Below are 19,163 nucleotides of genomic sequence, written 5' to 3'. Positions count from 1 at the left end.
GAATCTCCTCCCAGGCAACATTGATTTTGTTGGTTCATTCAGCCCCATACGGAATAAGTCCTTAAAGTATACCTCATCAAAAAATGATACTTTATGCAACAACTCACTGAAACGTTGAACATATTCCTTGATGGGGAGATCTCCTTGACGGAGGAGCAGAAGTTGGTTGACTGGGTCCATGTTGTGATGCTGGTGGATAAAGCCGCTGGATCCGGGTGCGGCGAAGTATTCTGTCACAAACGGGACGACTGAGAGTGGGGATCCAAATGCAAATCAATACTTCGCGGTGTGAGTGTGTGTGAAGCTGGCTTTTATGGAGGACAAACAGGAAGTAACCAGCGAAGCAGCAGAGGGAGCAGCAAGAGTCTGTGAGGGGCAAGGCTCCCTCTGCTGGCCTGGTGTGACAGAAGGCTTCCTTCCTGAGCACAGAATTGGACTCGCTGTCAATGACAGCGCGGCTATCACCACAGCGCGCAGCAGACATTCTGCGCACATCGGGCTCGTTCCGCTGCGGCGTGTCTGTCCCGCTTAAAAAAATATATATATAAAAAAATAAAAATAAAAATTTCAGAAAATGCTGGGTCTCATGGCCTCAGCATCATCAGTTCTCCAGCTGGGTCTGCTCTGTATGCGCCCACTGCAGTTCTGGCTGAAAGCGTGCGTCCCGCGTCAAGCGTGGGCGTCCGGTCGGCTTCGTCTCACGGTCAATCAGAAATGTGTCACAGCCCTGAAACCGTGGAAAGTAATCGACTGGTTCCAGTCAGGTGTAAGCCTGGGGACTTCCTTGAGAATAAAAGTGGTGTCTACGGACGCGTCCACCTCGGGATGGGGGGCTCTGCTCGAGGGCAGACCGTCTTTTGGCCAGTGGTCAGAATGGGAAAAGCTCCTGCATATCAACTGCTTCGAAATGCTGGCAGTACAGAACGCGCTGACGCGCTTCTGTCCCAAAATAAAAGGAAACCATGTACTAGTCCGCTCGGACAACATGTCAGTGGTTTCTTATATAAATCGCCAGGGCGGTCTCAAGTCCAAAAACCTATACAGACTTGCAGAACGCCTCCTGGTATGGGCTCAGCGCAACCTGCGCTCGCTGAAAGCAGCGCATGTGCCGGGGCTTCTAAACATAGGGCCAGACAGACTGTCCAGGATCAACGTTCCAGCAGGCGAATGGTCTCTACACCCACAGACAGTACAACTACTGTGGAAAAAATTCGGCAGAGCAAAAGTAGACCTGTTCGAGTCTCTGAACAACGCTCACTGTCTGGAATTTTTCTCAAAAAGCAGAGACGTGCTTGCCCACGAATGGCCCCGCCGTCATCTCTATGCGTTTCCCCCCGTCTCTCTCCTTCCTCAGGTGATAGAGAGGGTCAGGGAAAAAGGATGTTCAATACTGCTGGTAGCGCCGTTTTGGGAAAACCAGCCCTGGTTCCCAGCGATAATGCAGCTGACGAGCAATGCCCCGTGGCCGATACCAGTGAGGAGAGACCTTCTCTCTCAGGCCAGCGGCTCGATTTGGCATCCTTACCCAGAGCTGTGGTCCCTTCATGTCTGGGCCACCAGCGAATATATGATGAACTCCCTAAAGGAGTATTAACCACGATCACGCAGGCTAGAGCCCCTTCTACGAGACGGCTCTATTCCTCAAAATGGTCTGTGTTTTCGGGTTGGTGCGCAGCCCGCGGCTCGTCACCCACTAACTGTGGTGTGATGGAGGTGCTTTCATTTCTACAAGAGCTGCTGGACAAGGGCAGAACCCCGTCCACACTCAAAGTCTATGTGGCGGCCATAACAGCGTTTTCGAGGACAACGCTAGGTCAGTCAATAGGAAGGAACGATTTAGTTATTCGCTTCCTGAGGGGAGCTAGAAGACTGAGTCCCCCCAGACCTCCCTCAGTCCCCGTATGGGACCTTTCTGTGGTACTAGAGGCCATGAAAGGTGGACCATTCGAGCCTCTGCAGACGATTGATTTGAAATACCTGTTTCTTAAGACTGTGTTCTGCTGGCTCTCGCTTCAGTGAAGCGCATAGGGGATTTGCACGCGCTCTCTGTGAGTGCGACGTGCATGGAGTTAGGACCTAATGACTCTAAGTCATACTCAAACCCAAACATGGTTACGTTCCAAAATCCCTCAACACACCGTTTAGGGCACAGGTCATCGCGCTGTCAGCCCTACCGGTCACTGATGAGGAAATGGACACTCGTCTGCTTTTAGACAGACAGAACAGCTTTTTGTTTCGTTTTATGGGCGTCCCAAGGGACTGGCCGCGTCGAAACAGAGCTTATCCCGATGGATAGTTGATGCTATTGCGCTGGCATATGCTTCGAAGGGCATGCAGTGCCCGCTAGGTGTCAGAGCACATTCCACGAGGGGCGTGGCCTCATTGTGGGCTTGGTCAAGTGGGATTGCCTTGCACGATATTTGTACGGCGGCGGGCTGGGCCTCTTCGTCTACATTTATAAGGTTTTACAACCTGGAGGTTCCTGACTTACAGGCCAGACTGTAAGTCTAGATATTCAGTGTTGTCTGACCTGATGTTATCAGCTCGGAAAGCTGCGTGTACTGAGCACAGCTCTAGGGTCGACAGTGAAAGTAATAGCAAAAGATGTGCCTGGGCAAACTGTGTGAAGACCCTTATTTTTACGTCAGCTCAGGCCGTAACCCCGCCCTGTATGTACGTTTACTTAGCGTCTGAGTGACGCTGCACTATGTGGAAGAGTCCGGCGTTGCCCCTCCCTCTTCCCCGGACTCCCTGTGAGTTCTATAGGTGATTATGAACTGTATGAACCCCGGGCTTTCGCCCTTGGGTCTTTGGTGTCAGATCTCAGCATGCACAGCATTTTACACTGGGTCCCCTAGCGTAAGATACTTACGCAGTACGAGAGACCTCTCGTAAGAGAACGTTACTAACTCGGTTACTAACTTAACCTCGGTTCTCTCTAGAGAGGGAACGAGTACTGCGTATCTTGCCGTGCATGCGCACGCAAAGGGCAAAGGGCGCGAAATGCCCCCATTGGATCTGGCGTCGCGCCAGGCCTCGCTCTATAGGCTGCTGCAGTTGCCGCAGAGCAGCCAATAGGCGCTCAAGCTGTTTCGCCTATGTCTGTATGCTGCTGCAACGTGCTTTACATTATTTCAAAATTAAGGATAATTTTTGGCTTCAATATCTCGCAGAAAAGGATTTTCCCCTAGCGTAAGATACTTACGCAGTACTCGTTCCCTCTCTAGAGAGAACCGAGGTTACGTTAGTAACCGAGTACGTTTTTGTCACCACCGTCAGGTTTTCTGTCTGACGCTGTTGAAATATTTGAAAAATGTTTTATCACAGTGCTCAGGATTGTTATTTGTTGGACCAAATGGTTAAATAAAGTTGTTAAACAAGAAGGCGTTGACTTGAGTGGTATACATTTTGGAATTTTATGTTGTAATGAGGCCACTGTCACCACCGTCAGAGGGAGTTTTAATTTTTTTAAATAAATATGCATACAATATATTTTGCCAGTGCTAATGAGTTATTAAAGTAATAGTCTCTTTTAATACAAAAATATGTTTGTTAAATAAAAACATATTTTGTTTGATTTAAGCAAAAAGTAAACGTTGTAAAACGCTAAAAAGTAAAACGCCTATTTTGTGAAAAAATACAAAATTGGGAGGTGACACCAGTACATTGCTGAAAAGCTAAGACCTTGGTCTATAATAATATCCATTCAGATGGTGTAATTAAACACATTTTTTTTTTGAAAAACCTGTTTTATCCAAATTCCCAAGAATCACTGTTTTTCAAATTCAAAAAGCTTAACTTTGAAAGAAGTTCATCCTTCAGTATTACCCTCACTCGATTAACATTTACATCGCGAAACAGTTATTAAATATGAATAGTTTAGCTGAAGGTAATTACAGTCGCACTTCTTTGATTTGATTGGCCATCGCGATGATGTTAACGACCCAGCTCGTTCTTGTTAAAAAATGACGATGTGTTTTTCACTGCTTACTATTCTTCAAGCAATTTGAAATCATTTCGGTTTGAATTTTTTTGTTATGGTGTAGTATTGCGGCTCAACTCTTTATAAACATAGATATATATCCCCACATCCCATTGACGTCATTCTTAGAATGTTCGCCCCCCCCCCCCCCCCCCCCCCACACTTTAAAAGCAAGAGGACCCAAGTACTGGAGCTCCACCGGAAATACGTCACCTCCACTAATTTTAATTTTTAATTTTTGATCAATTTATACAATTCGAATACAAACTTTAACGGCACATTTTAAAACATAACACATATTGCTAGTGTTGATACATCGATTTGAAAAAAACAACAACTTTATTTTATTTTTTATTGTAGCATATTAATTTAGCATCGCTACAATAGCGAGTTACAACGAGGTTATCATATCATAACCAAACTACTTGTAAAATTTCAATGGATGGAGAACATTATTTTACTGTGATATGTACATGCTGTTATTTTGTTTAAAATACAAATTGTAATTAAGATGTTTAATAAAATAACTTCTCATTTAATGTCCAGTGATATTATAGATCTACTGTTTTATTTACTGTTTTTACTGATTTAAAGTCTTTTTTGCCTCTTTTAAGAATGTGTCCAAACCATTGAACTCGAAAGCTATTAAAACTTTTAAAATTCTTGAGTTAGTTGTACATCTTTGAGGTGTCTTTTTCTCTTCAATATGTGTAATATATTGTTGTTCTGTGAAGCTCATAACTGTATGTGATGCTGTCCTTTGTTTGTTACACCGCAATGGTTATTATTAATGATATAAATAAATGTATATATAATTTTATTTGGAAAAATACACATCATTATTTGAATTAAAAAATACTTTGTAATCCACTTAATCAAGGTGGGCTAAATGTACTTGATTTTGAAATATCTAACACTATTTCTAAAATTAAATGGATACAAAATTATGTTCATTTAAAAAAAGATAAATTATGGTATTATATCCCTAATATTATGTTTGAAAAAGTAGGTGGAATTGAATTTCTCCTTAATTGTAACTTTAATATTAGCAAGCTTCCCATAAAACTTTCCAATTTTCACAGACAGGCATTATTATCATGGATAATGATATACAAACATAATTTTTTTTCCCCCTCACAAGTGCTTAATTTGGAATAATGAATACATTACACACCAAAATAAATCTCTTTTTTTTTAGTTAATTGGTTTAGAAAAAATGTTTGGTTGGTTTCACAACTGTTGAATTCTAATGGTCACGTGCTTACGTATGCAGAGTTCTTAAAAAAAAAATTCATATACCTGTAAAGGAGTATGTAATGGTAATTAATGCCATTCCCTCAGAACTTAGAAAATTATTAGTAAATGATATAGATAAAGATCCAAATGTTGATCTCTGTCTTACATTGAAAGGTATAAATATAAAATAAAAAAATGTAATAATAATTATCTTAGAAAGATTTGCCAAATTTTTATTGTTCATTTAGCCATTGGTTTATTGTGATTCATCATTATTAGGGCCCGAGCACCGATGGTGTGAGGACCCTATTGGATCTGCTTCGTTTATTATTATTAGGGCCCGAGCACCGATGGTGTGAGGACCCTATTGGATCTGCTTCGTTTATTATTATTATTATTATTATTATTCTTCTCCAAAATGAATCGCATTTTTGAGGGCTTAGACATACCCGAAAACTCATGAAACTTCGCACACACATCAGACCTGGCGAAAATTTACGTCTGATATGGGTTGCAGAAGTGGGTGTGGCAAAATGGCTCGATAGCGCCACCTTTACACGTTCCGCGGTGTGCGCTTTCAGTTGTGATTCACGTACATGCACGAAAATCGGTACACACATCTAGCTCACCAATACCTACAAAAAAGCCTCTTGGAGCAAAATTTGACACCCAACAGGAAGTCGGTTATTTTTAATTTTCTTAGCAAAATTTGTGTAATTTTTGCCATTTTCAGGCGTCATACTTGAACGAACTCCTCCTAGAGATTTATTCGGATCAACGGCAAATTTGGTGAGTCTAATCTAAAGCCCTTTGTGACGTTAAATTGCGAAGATCTAGAGTTTTCATCGGAGGGCGTGTCCGTGGCGGCCTGGCAAATTTCGATGCTTCGCCATGAAAAAGGAAGTTGCTATAACTCAGGCATAAAATGCCCGATCTGCCCCAAACTTCACATGTGTGATAACACTCCTGACCTGATGACATCTACATGTCCATATTCAGTTTTACTCATAGCGCCACCTGCTGGCACCAGGAAGTGTCATGCTGTACTCTGCAACAAACTCCTCCAAAAGATTTAATCAGATCAACACCAAAATCGGTCAGTCTAATATAAAGGCCTTAATGATGTTAAATTGCGAAGATCTTGAGTTTTCGTTGAAGGGTGTGTCCGTGGCGACCTGGCAAATTTCGTGGTCTCGCCATGGATATAAAACTTGTTATAACTCAGCCATAAAATGTCCGATTTGCCTCAAACTTCACATGTTCGATAAGAGTCCTGGCCTGAACCAATCTGAAGGCCTATATTCTATTATAATCACAGTGCCACCTGTTGGCAATAGGAAATGACTTGTACCAAACTCCTCCTAGAGATTTAATGATATCAACATTATATTTGGTCAGTCTGATCTCGAGGCCTTAGAGATGTTCAATTGTGAAGATCTTGAGTTTTCGTTAAAGGGCGTGTCCATGGCGGCCTGACAAAGTTTGATGTTTCGCCATGGACATAAAAGTTGTTATAACTCAGCCATAAAATGTCCGATCTGCCTCAAACTTCACATGTTTGGTAAAAGTCCTGGCCTGAAGACATCTAAAGGCCAATATACAGATATTATTATAGCGCCACCTATTGGCAGCAGGATATATCATATCTTGCACTAACTCACACATACCAAGGTCAATCTGCACCAAACTTCATATGTTTGATCAAAGTGCTGGCCTGAACACATCTACATGCCAATAATCGGTTATAGGCATAGCGCCACCAGCTGGCAGCAGGAAGTTTGGCACATTTAAGTGACTTTGATCTATTTTTCCTACATTTACTGTATTAAAAGCATACTGCCCACCGTTTGCTGTGTTCCTAAAGCCACCGGTCGGCGGTGAGCCCGTGTGCGAGGGCCCGTTCATCGCTGCTTGCAGCTTTAATTATTATTATTATTATTCTTCTCCAAAATGAATCGCATTTTTGAGGGCTTAGACATACCCGAAAACTCATGAAACTTCGCACACACATCAGACCTGGCGAAAATTTACGTCTGATATGGGTTGCAGAAGTGGGTGTGGCAAAATGGCTCGATAGCGCCACCTTTACACGTTCCGCAGTGTGCGCTTTCAGTTGTGATTCACGTACATGCACGAAAATCGGTACACACATCTAGCTCACCAATACCTACAAAAAAGCCTCTTGGAGCAAAATTTGACACCCAACAGGAAGTCGGTTATTTTTAATTTTCTTAGCAAAATTTGTGTAATTTTTGCCATTTTCAGGCGTCATACTTGAACGAACTCCTCCTAGAGATTTATTCGGATCAACGGCAAATTTGGTGAGTCTAATCTAAAGCCCTTTGTGACGTTAAATTGCGAAGATCTAGAGTTTTCATCGGAGGGCGTGTCCGTGGCGGCCTGGCAAATTTCGATGCTTCGCCATGAAAAAGGAAGTTGCTATAACTCAGGCATAAAATGCCCGATCTGCCCCAAACTTCACATGTGTGATAACACTCCTGACCTGATGACATCTACATGCCCATATTCAGTTTTACTCATAGCGCCACCTGCTGGCACCAGGAAGTGTCATGCTGTACTCTGCAACAAACTCCTCCAAAAGATTTAATCAGATCAACACCAAAATCTGTCAGTCTAATATAAAGGCCTTAATGATGTTAAATTGCGAAGATCTTGAGTTTTCGTTGAAGGGTGTGTCCGTGGTGACCTGGCAAATTTCGTGGTCTCGCCATGGATATAAAACTTGTTATAACTCAGCCATAAAATGTCCGATTTGCCTCAAACTTCACATGTTCGATAAGAGTCCTGGCCTGAACCAATCTGAAGGCCTATATTCTATTATAATCACAGCGCCATCTGTTGGCAATAGGAAATGACTTGTACCAAACTCCTCCTAGAGATTTAATGATATCAACATTATATTTGGTCAGTCTGATCTCGAGGCCTTAGAGATGTTAAATTGTGAAGATCTTGAGTTTTCGTTAAAGGGCGTGTCCGTGGCGGCCTGACAAAGTTTGATGTTTCGCCATGGACATAAAAGTTGTTATAACTCAGCCATAAAATGTCCGATCTGCCTCAAACTTCACATGTTTGGTAAGAGTCCTGGCCTGAAGACATCTAAAGGCCAATATACAGATATTATTATAGCGCCACCTATTGGCAGCAGGATATATCATATCTTGCACTAACTCACACATACCAAGGTCAATCTGCACCAAACTTCATATGTTTGATCAAAGTGCTGGCCTGAACACATCTACATGCCAATAATCAGTTATAGGCATAGCGCCACCAGCTGGCAGCAGGAAGTTTGGCACATTTAAGTGACTTTGATCTATTTTTCCTACATTTACTGTATTAAAAGCATACTGCCCACCGTTTGCTGTGTTCCTAAAGCCACCGGTCGGCGGTGAGCCCGTGTGCGAGGGCCCGTTCATCGCTGCTTGCAGCTTTAATTGTAATATTTAATTGTGCAATAAAAAAAGATCTACTTTCTAAAATATATTTATATACACATATAATTTGCCACGGTAAACGTTTTAATGGTAAAATGTACAGAAAATGTAAATATTACGAACATGTATATGTAACTATAAATAATACAAAACGAAAGATTAAACAATAAGTTTTAAATATGCAATGTCTTAAAATTTTGCCCGGACCATCAAGGCGACCGCGTCATGCCCGGACCAATATGGCGTAACATACGTCGGAAGTGGAGGTAACGTATTTCCGTTATTGAGTGGAGCTCCACTCGCATCCAGACCCTTCTCTTTAAAAGACGTGAGGAAATTCTTCGTTGGGAGATGAACCGAGGGATGGGGCGATAGACATGATACCCGAATCCGATTTTTTTGGAAGAAAGAGCCTATTTAAATGGAAAAACTTTTAAAACGTTTATTCCAAAGGGAAGGGTGCGAGTGGTGGGTACCCCCCGATGTGCCTCCACTTAAATATCGGGTCTTGTATTTGGACGATTGGCCTAAGAAGTGGCCTCGTAGAAGTCGGCTTCTCTCTGAAGAACCAGAAGTATGAAGGCAAATCAATGCCACTGATCAGCGAGCGCAGTAAACCAGATACGCGAGAGTAAAATAGATTTACACGCGAGGAAACGGGAACCCGCGAGCTCATTTCAAACCTTCGCGCCATCTTTCCCACACCCTCGCGCTCGATCTTCTTGCAATCAAGCCTTGAAGCTAGCTTCAGCAAGATGGATACTCGAAGAGAGGTATGCAGTGATGACACATTTTAATTTTTATTCTTAACATGTTGTGTTTAGTATCTTACAAGTTTAGAAAGTTTATAAAAGTTCAAAAGCCTTAGTTAAATTAAGAATTTTAAGCATCTTTTATAAATTTCCTCAGAAGAATGCATTGTGGGTGTGCATCTTGAGACAACACTGACATATTTTAAGACATGTCAGTGCAATATTCAGTTGAGACAGCTCAAATGTGCATTTTAGTCTGGGACTTAAGCTAATAAACTATAATGAAACTCCTTGCTAAAATAACATTTTTAGTAGAGAGCAGAACTTTTCAGTTCAGTTATCATCACAAATTCACAATACTGTTTTACTACTATATACATGCTGTTTACTTGATATTTTGTTCTCAAAATAAGGCCTAATAATGCTTTCTCTGTTCAGATGGGTAGGTTTAATGTACTGTGCTGTGCCATCTGTTTTACATTGTAAAGTCCTAATTACCATTGGCCTTATTAATATTGCTATGAGTAGTATATAGCCACAAAGGCTTCGGACATTTAGACCGTTTCGGATTATTTCTGCAGATAAAGGTCAGGTTCAGGGAGAGCAGGTCTCGGCAGGCAGCAGCAGACAGCATGCAACACCACTACAGGGTCGGGCTACCCCTGGCAACAGGGTGCAGTCTGCAGTGAGACCACAGGAGACCCTTAGTGTTGCTGCGTCAAGAAATTCAGTGGACCAGAGTATGGCAAGGTTTGCATCTCTCAAACAAGCCGATGTTATAGTTTACATTATAAGAAAGTAAAATACTTGTGCTCGGCCTGACATTTGAAGTACGTGTCACCATAATACTGGTAGACAAAAATCAGCATAGTAGCACTGTAGCAGCATAGTCAAGTAGCATACCTTAGGCATAAGTCTAAAGAATAAATTCATGAACATTTAGAAGTTATTGTCTTGTAATGGGCAGTTTAGGTCAGCCCATTTTGATTATGCTTCAAGACTTAAGTATTATTGACATCAGACTGCCTTTTCTCTCAGAGCATTCCCTGGTCTGTTTAAGGCAAGAAAAGGCTTTATCCCAACTTCCAAAAAAAGGCCTGCCAGGTCAACGCCAATCCAGTTTTTCCTGCTAAATAAAAGCGTTGAAAGGACTCCAAAAGCCTCTGAAGAGATGATCCTACTACAGGCTGGATTAGGACGGAGGACTGTTCTCATCCCTGAGGAAGCTGACCACTCTGAGGTTTGGCATTTCAAGTTTTCCATATTGTATAAAGACAGAGATACACCAGTGCTCCACTAGGCTTGGGCGGTATCCAAATTTTGATACCGTCAAACCTCCTCGCTATTTTACCCCGGTATACGGTATTACGCCGGTTTCACACTGCACGCGTAAGCAGGGCGTAAGCAGCGCGTGCACAGCGCGTAAGCAGAGCAGAAGCAGCGCGCATCCATTTTCCTTTCACACTGGAAGCGTTTGTCGCGCGCAGCTGAACCGCAGCTTGTGTACTTCCAATATAGACAAGTATTGTTCATTCAGTCACGCATTTCAGGTGTTCTCCAACAACTGTCTGTCATGTGCTTTGATTTGTGATATGTTGTATGTTGTAGATTTAAGTAGCAAATTAGAAACACTAAAATATTGAATATATTTTTAGACAAAGATCGTCTTAATGATTACCAGTTAGGTTTATGATGATTATAGCAACAGTTTTTCAATAACGAAAAGAATATGTAAAATTATGGTATTTGGGTACATTTGACTTTTACATTTGTTGCCATGACATGGTTAGATTCATATGATATTTTCATATTTTTTTTATGGTGGTTGTCCAACTTTGAGATAATCACCACGTTTATAATGAAATCATATTTAAAAACATGTTAAAACATATCATATAAAAATATAATTTGGTACTACTGTAAATCATAGGATCTCCTTCAGTACTTTCAGAATCTTCTCTTTTAAAAATGATTTTATTTCTGTATTTTAAAATGTTTTATAATATCATTTTAATGGCAGTAGTATGTTTATTCATTCTTGTATATATCAAAACAAGCAGAAAATGGTACAAACTTTGCTTACGTGATTGTTTTGAACAAGTAGGCTAACTTATAGACATTATTTACAAACAAATGCATTATTTTTGCTGGTGAGCCTTTTAAACCGTGATTGTGATACATATGATACATGATTTTATGGATAACTTGTTGTTTTTCGTGTGAATCAGGTCAGATTTGATCAAGAACGATGCACTGTGGCTTTAATCCAGCGTAAGCGGCGCAGCAAAAATAGACTCGGCGCCAAAACGATCGCGGCACTGACGCTTCTGCTCTGCTCCTGCTACGCGCTGCCGCGCCGTCCCTGCGTGCGGTGTGAATGCTCTAATCTGTTAACATGGGCGCCGAAAAAAATACGCACTGCTTACGCGTGCAGTGTGAAACCGGCGTTACCGTGAATAAAAAAAAAAAAAAATGACGTAAGGCTCAGACAGCGTCACCAAACTGTTGGCTTGTGCCTATACCGTTAAGAAACTGAATACCAAACACTACAACAATGTTGACAACTTTTATTAACAACAAATGGCAGTAAAAAAAAAAGGGCAAATACAACAGTCAAACAGAATAATATTAACATAAACATCCTGGGGTGCGTTTCCCGTAGAACGACATAACTCGCTGGTTAACCTCCATAGTACGATGCATTGTTGTGGAAACGAACTAGCTCACCAGTGTTTCCCAAACACAGTCGCATCTCCATCGTTTGAACCACATTAGTTCAACAATGTAGGGCAGTTGTCAATGACGAAACCGAGTGATAACGTCGGCTATTTAACTGATTAGGGATCTCAAAAATGCAGCTATATTGAATATGGCACCTAATGACTCATTTCTTTCCCCCTGTCATTACGCTTTATTTGATGTTTGATTCATCACGGGTTCCCTCTTACGTCATACACCGGGGTTCCCTCAGGCAAAATGCTCACGCACTACTCCTAAACGGTGCTTATAGAGGACGCACAAAAATGCATAGCATTTATATTTAGTTTAAATGGAAGAAATAGATTGTGACGCTGTTTGCGAATGTTGGTTTGAACTGGTGTCGTGAAACACCGAATATTTGATGTGCACACTTGGTGCGTGACTCGCCATCTCTCTCTTTCTCCTCCACGCTGTCACTTGATGACTTCAAATAAATTATCCACCCGCTCCTATATTTTTCTCTGATTTAGATAACTGCACCTGATGTCATATTACACTTAGCCTATTGTAATCCTGATGAAACGGATGGTTCATTTTTAACAGCAGACTGATTCAGCTGATCTGCACATCGCTGCACATTTATATTTATCACTCGTGATTTTAAGCCAAATCCAAGCAGAAAAGAATAACTGACATCTGGATGCAACTCTCCGCAATCTCTGACAAAATCGGTCGGGTTTTCTCTGTATTAGAGCCGTTCTGAACTTACTATTCAAACGCATGCTTGGACTGAAGTTTACAGGGGTTCACCAGTTTAAGAAATGTCTGATGGTAAAAATCTGCTGCTTTTCATTTTTAAGGTATTGTTTTCGTTATAATCTACTGATTCAAATAATCAATAATAATTATTATTATACCACTGCGTGCCTAGCCTGACATGCTCTCGCGTATGAATGAACGGGCAGCATCTGTGGACACAGCGGGCGCATTAGGCACATCGTCAAATATATTTCAAAAGAAGCCGCCGCGGCGCCACGGTCCTGACCACATCGCTGTCTTTACTGGGTGTTTTTAGAGAATATTTCAATTTATTAATGCGATTGAATTAGCTATTCATGCGGTGGACTGTCATGATTTCGGAAAGATGCATCAGAGAAGTGGGTAAACGCGAAGCCGAGCACTGCATTGCCGTGCTCAATAGCATTAGCACAGGCATAACTCCCTTCAAACTTTATAGGGAATGTCACCGTTTCTACAAAATCTACACAAATGAAATCGTCTGCCTGATGAAAAAAGTACATAAAACACGTTCATGTTTTAGAAAATGTAGTTAATATTAGCATCATTATTGATTTATCTCATCCACTCGCAAATAATCATTTTTAGGCATTAAATAAATTATATGTAATATTTAATCCTTGTCTCCTATATAAGTGCATTCTTTTATGACGGTATAACGGTATTGAAACTGAAACCGTTGCTATTTTTAGATCCCGCGGTATACCATATTACCGTAATACCGCCCAAGCCTATGCTCCACACAGAGTTTCGATCTGTCTGTCTGATCATCCAGTCTGCAAAGCTACAGTACTGCTAAATGTTTTTGTGTAAACTTGTGTAAAAATGCTGTAACGTGAGGATGCTGTCAAAAATAATGTAATGAGTAGTAATGCTGGGCGATATGGAAAAATCATGTATCACGATATGGATTATTTTATATCACGATAACGATATATATCACGATATACCAAAATAAAGTACGTTTTCAGTTATTCCTCGTTTCCACTGAGTGGTACGGTACAGTACGGTACGGGTCGGGTCGGAAAACCATGAATTGGCTAGCGTTTCCACTGCCGACAGTACCCTTACTTGATAGGCGTGGTGTATGCCGGAAAGTAGTGATAACGTCACTTGATAGGCGTGGTGTATGACGGAAAGTAGTTTGACGTCATTCTCGCGCAAAGAAGAAAGACCGCAAACATCAATGGAGGACATTCGCGAGTTATGTTTCGCGGTGGCATTGTTTTGCAAGGTGTTGTGTGTGTTTTAAAAATGGCGCCTCTTGTGTTGCGTTGTCGTTCTGTAGCACGCGCAAGTGACGATTCTCTGTCAACCAATCAACGCTCTGCAGTGAGTCTAGCTCCACCCTTTAGTACCGTTCCACTGTGCTAGGTACCACAACGGAAGGGTACCCAAAAAGGGGTACGGTACAGTTCGGCATTTTGGTACCATTCACAACTTTTGATAGTGGAAACGCAAATAAATGCGTACCGTTCCGTTCCGTACTGTACCGTACCGCTCAGTGGAAACGAGGCATTATTCTCTGAAAAGTTTGACAAAAACTGTCACAAATGAGAAAAATACATTTTAGTGCATCAATATAAATGTATCAAATGACAACAGATGTGGTGAAGGTAGAGCTACAGTAGCCTTCACATCTTTTATCCACATCATAGTTAAATAGTAGGCTATTATCAAAATAAACTATTTTTTTTATTAAAGTGCACAGCCATTTCAAGTTTCTGAGCAGAAAAGCACTCAATTATAAAAAATAAACAAAACATTTTTCAACCTTGTAGTGCAAAGTTTGCAAACCAAAATAAAGTATCACGCCTGTTTCACACATACTCCGTCTGCAGTGCGTACAGTCCTTGTGCGTTACCTATGCGGTGCAGAGGCAGCACGGACTCGTTTTGCTTCCACACAGAACGCGATTGCAGTCCGTTCCTGATCCGCGGGTGTTTACCACAAACACACCATTTATCCGTTATTTTAATTTCAAATCCAAACGTGCTTTTTCAGCATTGGGATACTCTTTTATCAAAGTACACTAATACAATAGACATATTCACGTTTAAACTCAACGTATTATAAACAACGTAGGCTATTATTCAATGCACTTGACTTCTAGATTTGTATATTAAGTTTCTCAAGCAAGTTGCAACACATTTAAACACAGCATAGGTAGGCTATAGCTTCCTTTTCATATTGAAATTGGGCTATCACAAATATTTTAAATTAAAACTTACCACAGACAAGCAGTCGGCTCTCTGTGCCTTTGTTTCGTATTAAATATTTATTAAAAAGCATATTTTAAAGATCTTTTCTACAAGTGCATCTATTATGTTGCCTTGTTTATTTAAAACTGCACTATTTTAAACCTAGCCAAAATCCACGTGTTGACTGTGAAACACAGTTGACTGCATTTATATGCATTTGTGGTACATTTCCGTGTCAATCAATGTTAATTTTTACAGCGAACAATGCGCTGTCACTTTAATTCAGCGCATGCAGTGCAGACTCTGTGCCGAAAGGATCGCTCCACTGCTGCAAACGCACCGCTTCGGGAACGCACTGCCGGACAGCAACCGCGTGCAGTGTGAACGATCTAGGGCTGCAACTAACGATTATTTTGATAATCGATTAGTTCACCGACTAATTTTTCGATTAATCGATTAGTTGGCTTAAAAATGTCAATTATTTATTTATTTTTAAAATCACACTATTCCACACTCTGAATGCTATGAACACACAGTGCTAAACAATTTACAACAATTCACCTGTCGTAATTAAGAGAAAAGACAAATATATGAAGAAAAACACACTAACAAGCATAAAATACAGTGTTTCTGCTATTTATTCTGCCGTGTCGGTGTTTAGTGTCCCGCCTACAGCAGCATCAGCGAGCGCAAGTGCCTTCAGCAGAGTTCCACGTTCAGATGGATGCAGTAAGATTAAACTGGCCGCAAAGCCCCAGCTAAAGTAATTACCATGAATGTGGCGGGGGAAAAGTAAGGAGATATTCAAATTATTTATTAATAAACTAGTATTTTCTGAGTCAGTGTCGCAAAGATCTGCTCACTGGACGCGCTTTTAAAGCCTAAATGCATCTTTATGGATTAGGCCTATATCTAATAAAAGAGTTTTGTTTTCGAATTGAATTATTTCGTAGTAGTGCAGTAATAATTTAAAGTAAATGTATTACTCTTACATTTATGAGCAAAAATGAAGTTTCACATGGCGCTTGCACCTTCATGTCCTGTAAAGCTTTCACTCTGCGCACAAACGATTAGATGAGCGCCTATAGGGCCTACACATTTATCTAAGTTAAACGATTAAACTAATATTGTGATATGCTTTCAGTTTATATATATATATATATATATCTAAGGATTTTAATTTAAATCGTGATGATTTGAGAAGGCCGCTATATATATGTCGGCCGCTGGGCGCTTCGTTTCTTTAAAAAACAAAAACTTGAATTTCACAAATAAAAAGTGTTCCAAATATATTTCTAAATTAACTTTATAAACTAAAGAAACGAAAATAAATGTAATTACCTTGTTATTAAAAACAGCAGCTGCGCAATGAGGAAGAGAAAGAGAGGTTCCAGTCGGACTCGGGCCAGTAATTCTGATCAGCTGTCGAGGTTGTTTTTTGCAATGAATGTTTGTTTAATAGCCTATTTAACTCTTATTTAGGCTACTTTCTTATTTAAATGTTTTATTTCGTTGATTTATTTTAGCGTTTTGTAGGTTACTACTTCAACGACGGAGCTGCTAAACACGCTCGTTTGTTAATAATGTTTGAGGCTCATTTCTTTATATATAAACACCGCACCACCGTAGTTGGTAAAAATCTGCCACCGTCACAGCCCTGGCCTATAGTTCCTACCCTTCATAAATACGTGCACTACATATTGTATTTAAATAAATCTAAATTTAACATTCAACGGCTGACATGAATGTTTTTGCGCTGACTCAGTATTAAGTGTCTCCCTGTCTGTGTTCTTTGTTCCGGCTGTCTGACGCTCATTCAGTAAAGATTTAAACTTAACACAGACTGCCAGGATGGACTTTTATGCATAAATGGAAATGCTTGTGTGAATTTGTGACATTTACAGATAAGGATATGACCGTAAACTAAAAGTTTTCATACGAGCATGCGAACGGATCTGTCAAAGCGCCTCGCAGGGCAAGCCATTACGCTATCAGCTTCAAAATAGAGATAGTTTAAAATAATGAATTCTGATGTTTTGGGCAGCTCAGATCACGTATCTCTCCTGCAGCATCTCAGTCTGTTTCCTCCACTCTTCTTAGATGCATTATGTCTATAGACATGCCTCATTCAGTGCTGTAATTTGACGTGATCATCTGAAGTGCACGTGCACTGTGGGCGGACCCGACTAATCGATAATGAGAATCGTTGTCGACGAATTTATTATCGATAATAATCGATTTTATCGATTAGTTGTTGCAGCCCTAGAACGATCTGATCCGTTAACATGGGTGCGGGAAAAAATACGCAACGCATACGCACTGCAGACGAAGAATGTGTGAAACAGGCGTGAAACAGGCGTCAGCGTCCGACGCGGAAACAGTCTTTTGGCAGAGTTTGCACATGACTGTCTTCTGCTCCGTGTCGGAGCTCTTGAAGCCAAAATGCAACAAAATCACTGACGTACCCCCACGTGTCGGTAAAAGTACTTCTTGTCTGCTGCCTGCGTAGCAGTTTCAGTTTGTTGCGACTCGATCCGGGCATTCATCTTCAACCTCTTGAGTCTCCATCTTTAGGCTAAGCACTCACGAGAGCATGTCGCAACAACGTAAAGCGTCACGTCGCACAAGACGAAGTTTCTTTGTGAAAAAGTTCGTTTTTATTCTTGATTATCACTTATAGGGTAGAGTATGCATTGCACAGCAACAAGACACTATCATACATTTGTCATAGCCTATTTAATGCAATATTTTTTTAGTAATTGATAAAATTCGGTTAGAGACGATAGAAACGATAGAAGAGAAATAGGACGATAGACACTTTTCTATCGTCCCCACGATATATATCGTCATATCGCTCAGCACTAATGAGTAGATTTTCTTTATCAATTAACTTCCATGACCTAAATGAAATCAACACTTGGTGTGAGCATCCTTTGTGTTTAAAACAGCTTTTGTCCTCGGTGCATTTAAGCAGAGTTTTTCAGTAGCTTGGCAGGTAGCTTTCTTGAAGTGTCTTGGAAATGTTGTTCTCCACAGTTCTTCTGAATTTAGGTTCCGATTCTTCTTCGTCTCAGTTTGTTTTCTTTCCTCATGTCATTCCATGATGATGATGATCAGATCTCTGTGTGGAGCACTGGCTGTTGTCAGACTTAAATCTCACTGGATTATTACAATTAATGGCCAAATGAGTGTTTGGAAATGTAAACCGATATTTCCTCCTCACACAAAAGACTTAAAACCTTTTTTTTAGCTAGGGAAAATACTAGTGTTCTAATCATTTTGATAAGACTTGATTTATTTTTATGTAGCCAGTCTTGTTTGATGAAGTGCTTGAAGTGTGTGTTTAATTCCACCAGATATCTAAGCTATTGGTGGAGACCTATTCAAAAATGGAATGATTGGAAGGAGCCTGGATGCTCTATAAAGCTGTTGGTAAGTTAGTTTCGTTCATTTTTGAAGCTTCGTTGACATCTACTTTACACATCATTAGACTGTATTGTTACTTTAAATAGGATCCCTGTTTCAGTATTTTTGAGTCTGTCTTTGGTTATCTTGACTGTTCAGTGTTGGAGTGAAATGTTATTTCTTTGGCTAAAATTAAATAAATAAGCTGATATGGCTTTTGATCTTTTATACTCAGGTGGATCAGGTCAAGGAAAGTTGAATGTCGTTGCGCCAGAGGCAGAAGGCTACACAGGGTCCTACCTCATTAAAACAGTAGGAACAAAGGGCTGTCTATATATTATGCCAATACAGAACAGTGTGGACATCTCCCCTTTACCGTACTCGTCGAAAAAAATGCAGAAAGCTCGATGTGCAAAATGTCATACAGACATGCCTGTACAATTGCTGGCTATGCATGTCCAGAATTGTAAGACAGACATATGGATTAACACCAGTGATTGTGAATCAGTAAACTCTTTATTTATTTATTTAGTTTAATGTTTTCATTTAGTAAATAAAATATTTAGCAATCAGTAAAATTGTTCACTTTTTCTAATATGCACATAATCAGCATTAAATTTGTTACAGGAGTCTG

The 19,163-nt window shown here is 40.5% G+C and overlaps 1 long non-coding RNA gene across 1 annotated transcript; it reads left to right on the top strand.

The window, feature by feature from the left end:
• Positions 1 to 10,484: 10,484 nt before the first annotated feature.
• LOC141338462 (uncharacterized) lies at positions 10,485 to 18,890 on the top strand. The gene is made up of 3 exons (XR_012355855.1): positions 10,485 to 10,665; positions 18,481 to 18,556; positions 18,765 to 18,890. It is a non-coding gene; the product is annotated as an uncharacterized lncRNA (long non-coding RNA).
• The last annotated feature ends 273 nt before the right edge of the window (positions 18,891 to 19,163 follow it).

This window comes from Garra rufa, chromosome 7 (genome assembly GCF_049309525.1).
Source record: "Garra rufa chromosome 7, GarRuf1.0, whole genome shotgun sequence".
Classification (NCBI taxonomy): domain Eukaryota; kingdom Metazoa; phylum Chordata; class Actinopteri; order Cypriniformes; family Cyprinidae; genus Garra; species Garra rufa.
The sequence above is the reverse complement of the archived record's forward strand: the minus strand, read 5'-3'. Positions and strand labels throughout refer to the sequence as shown.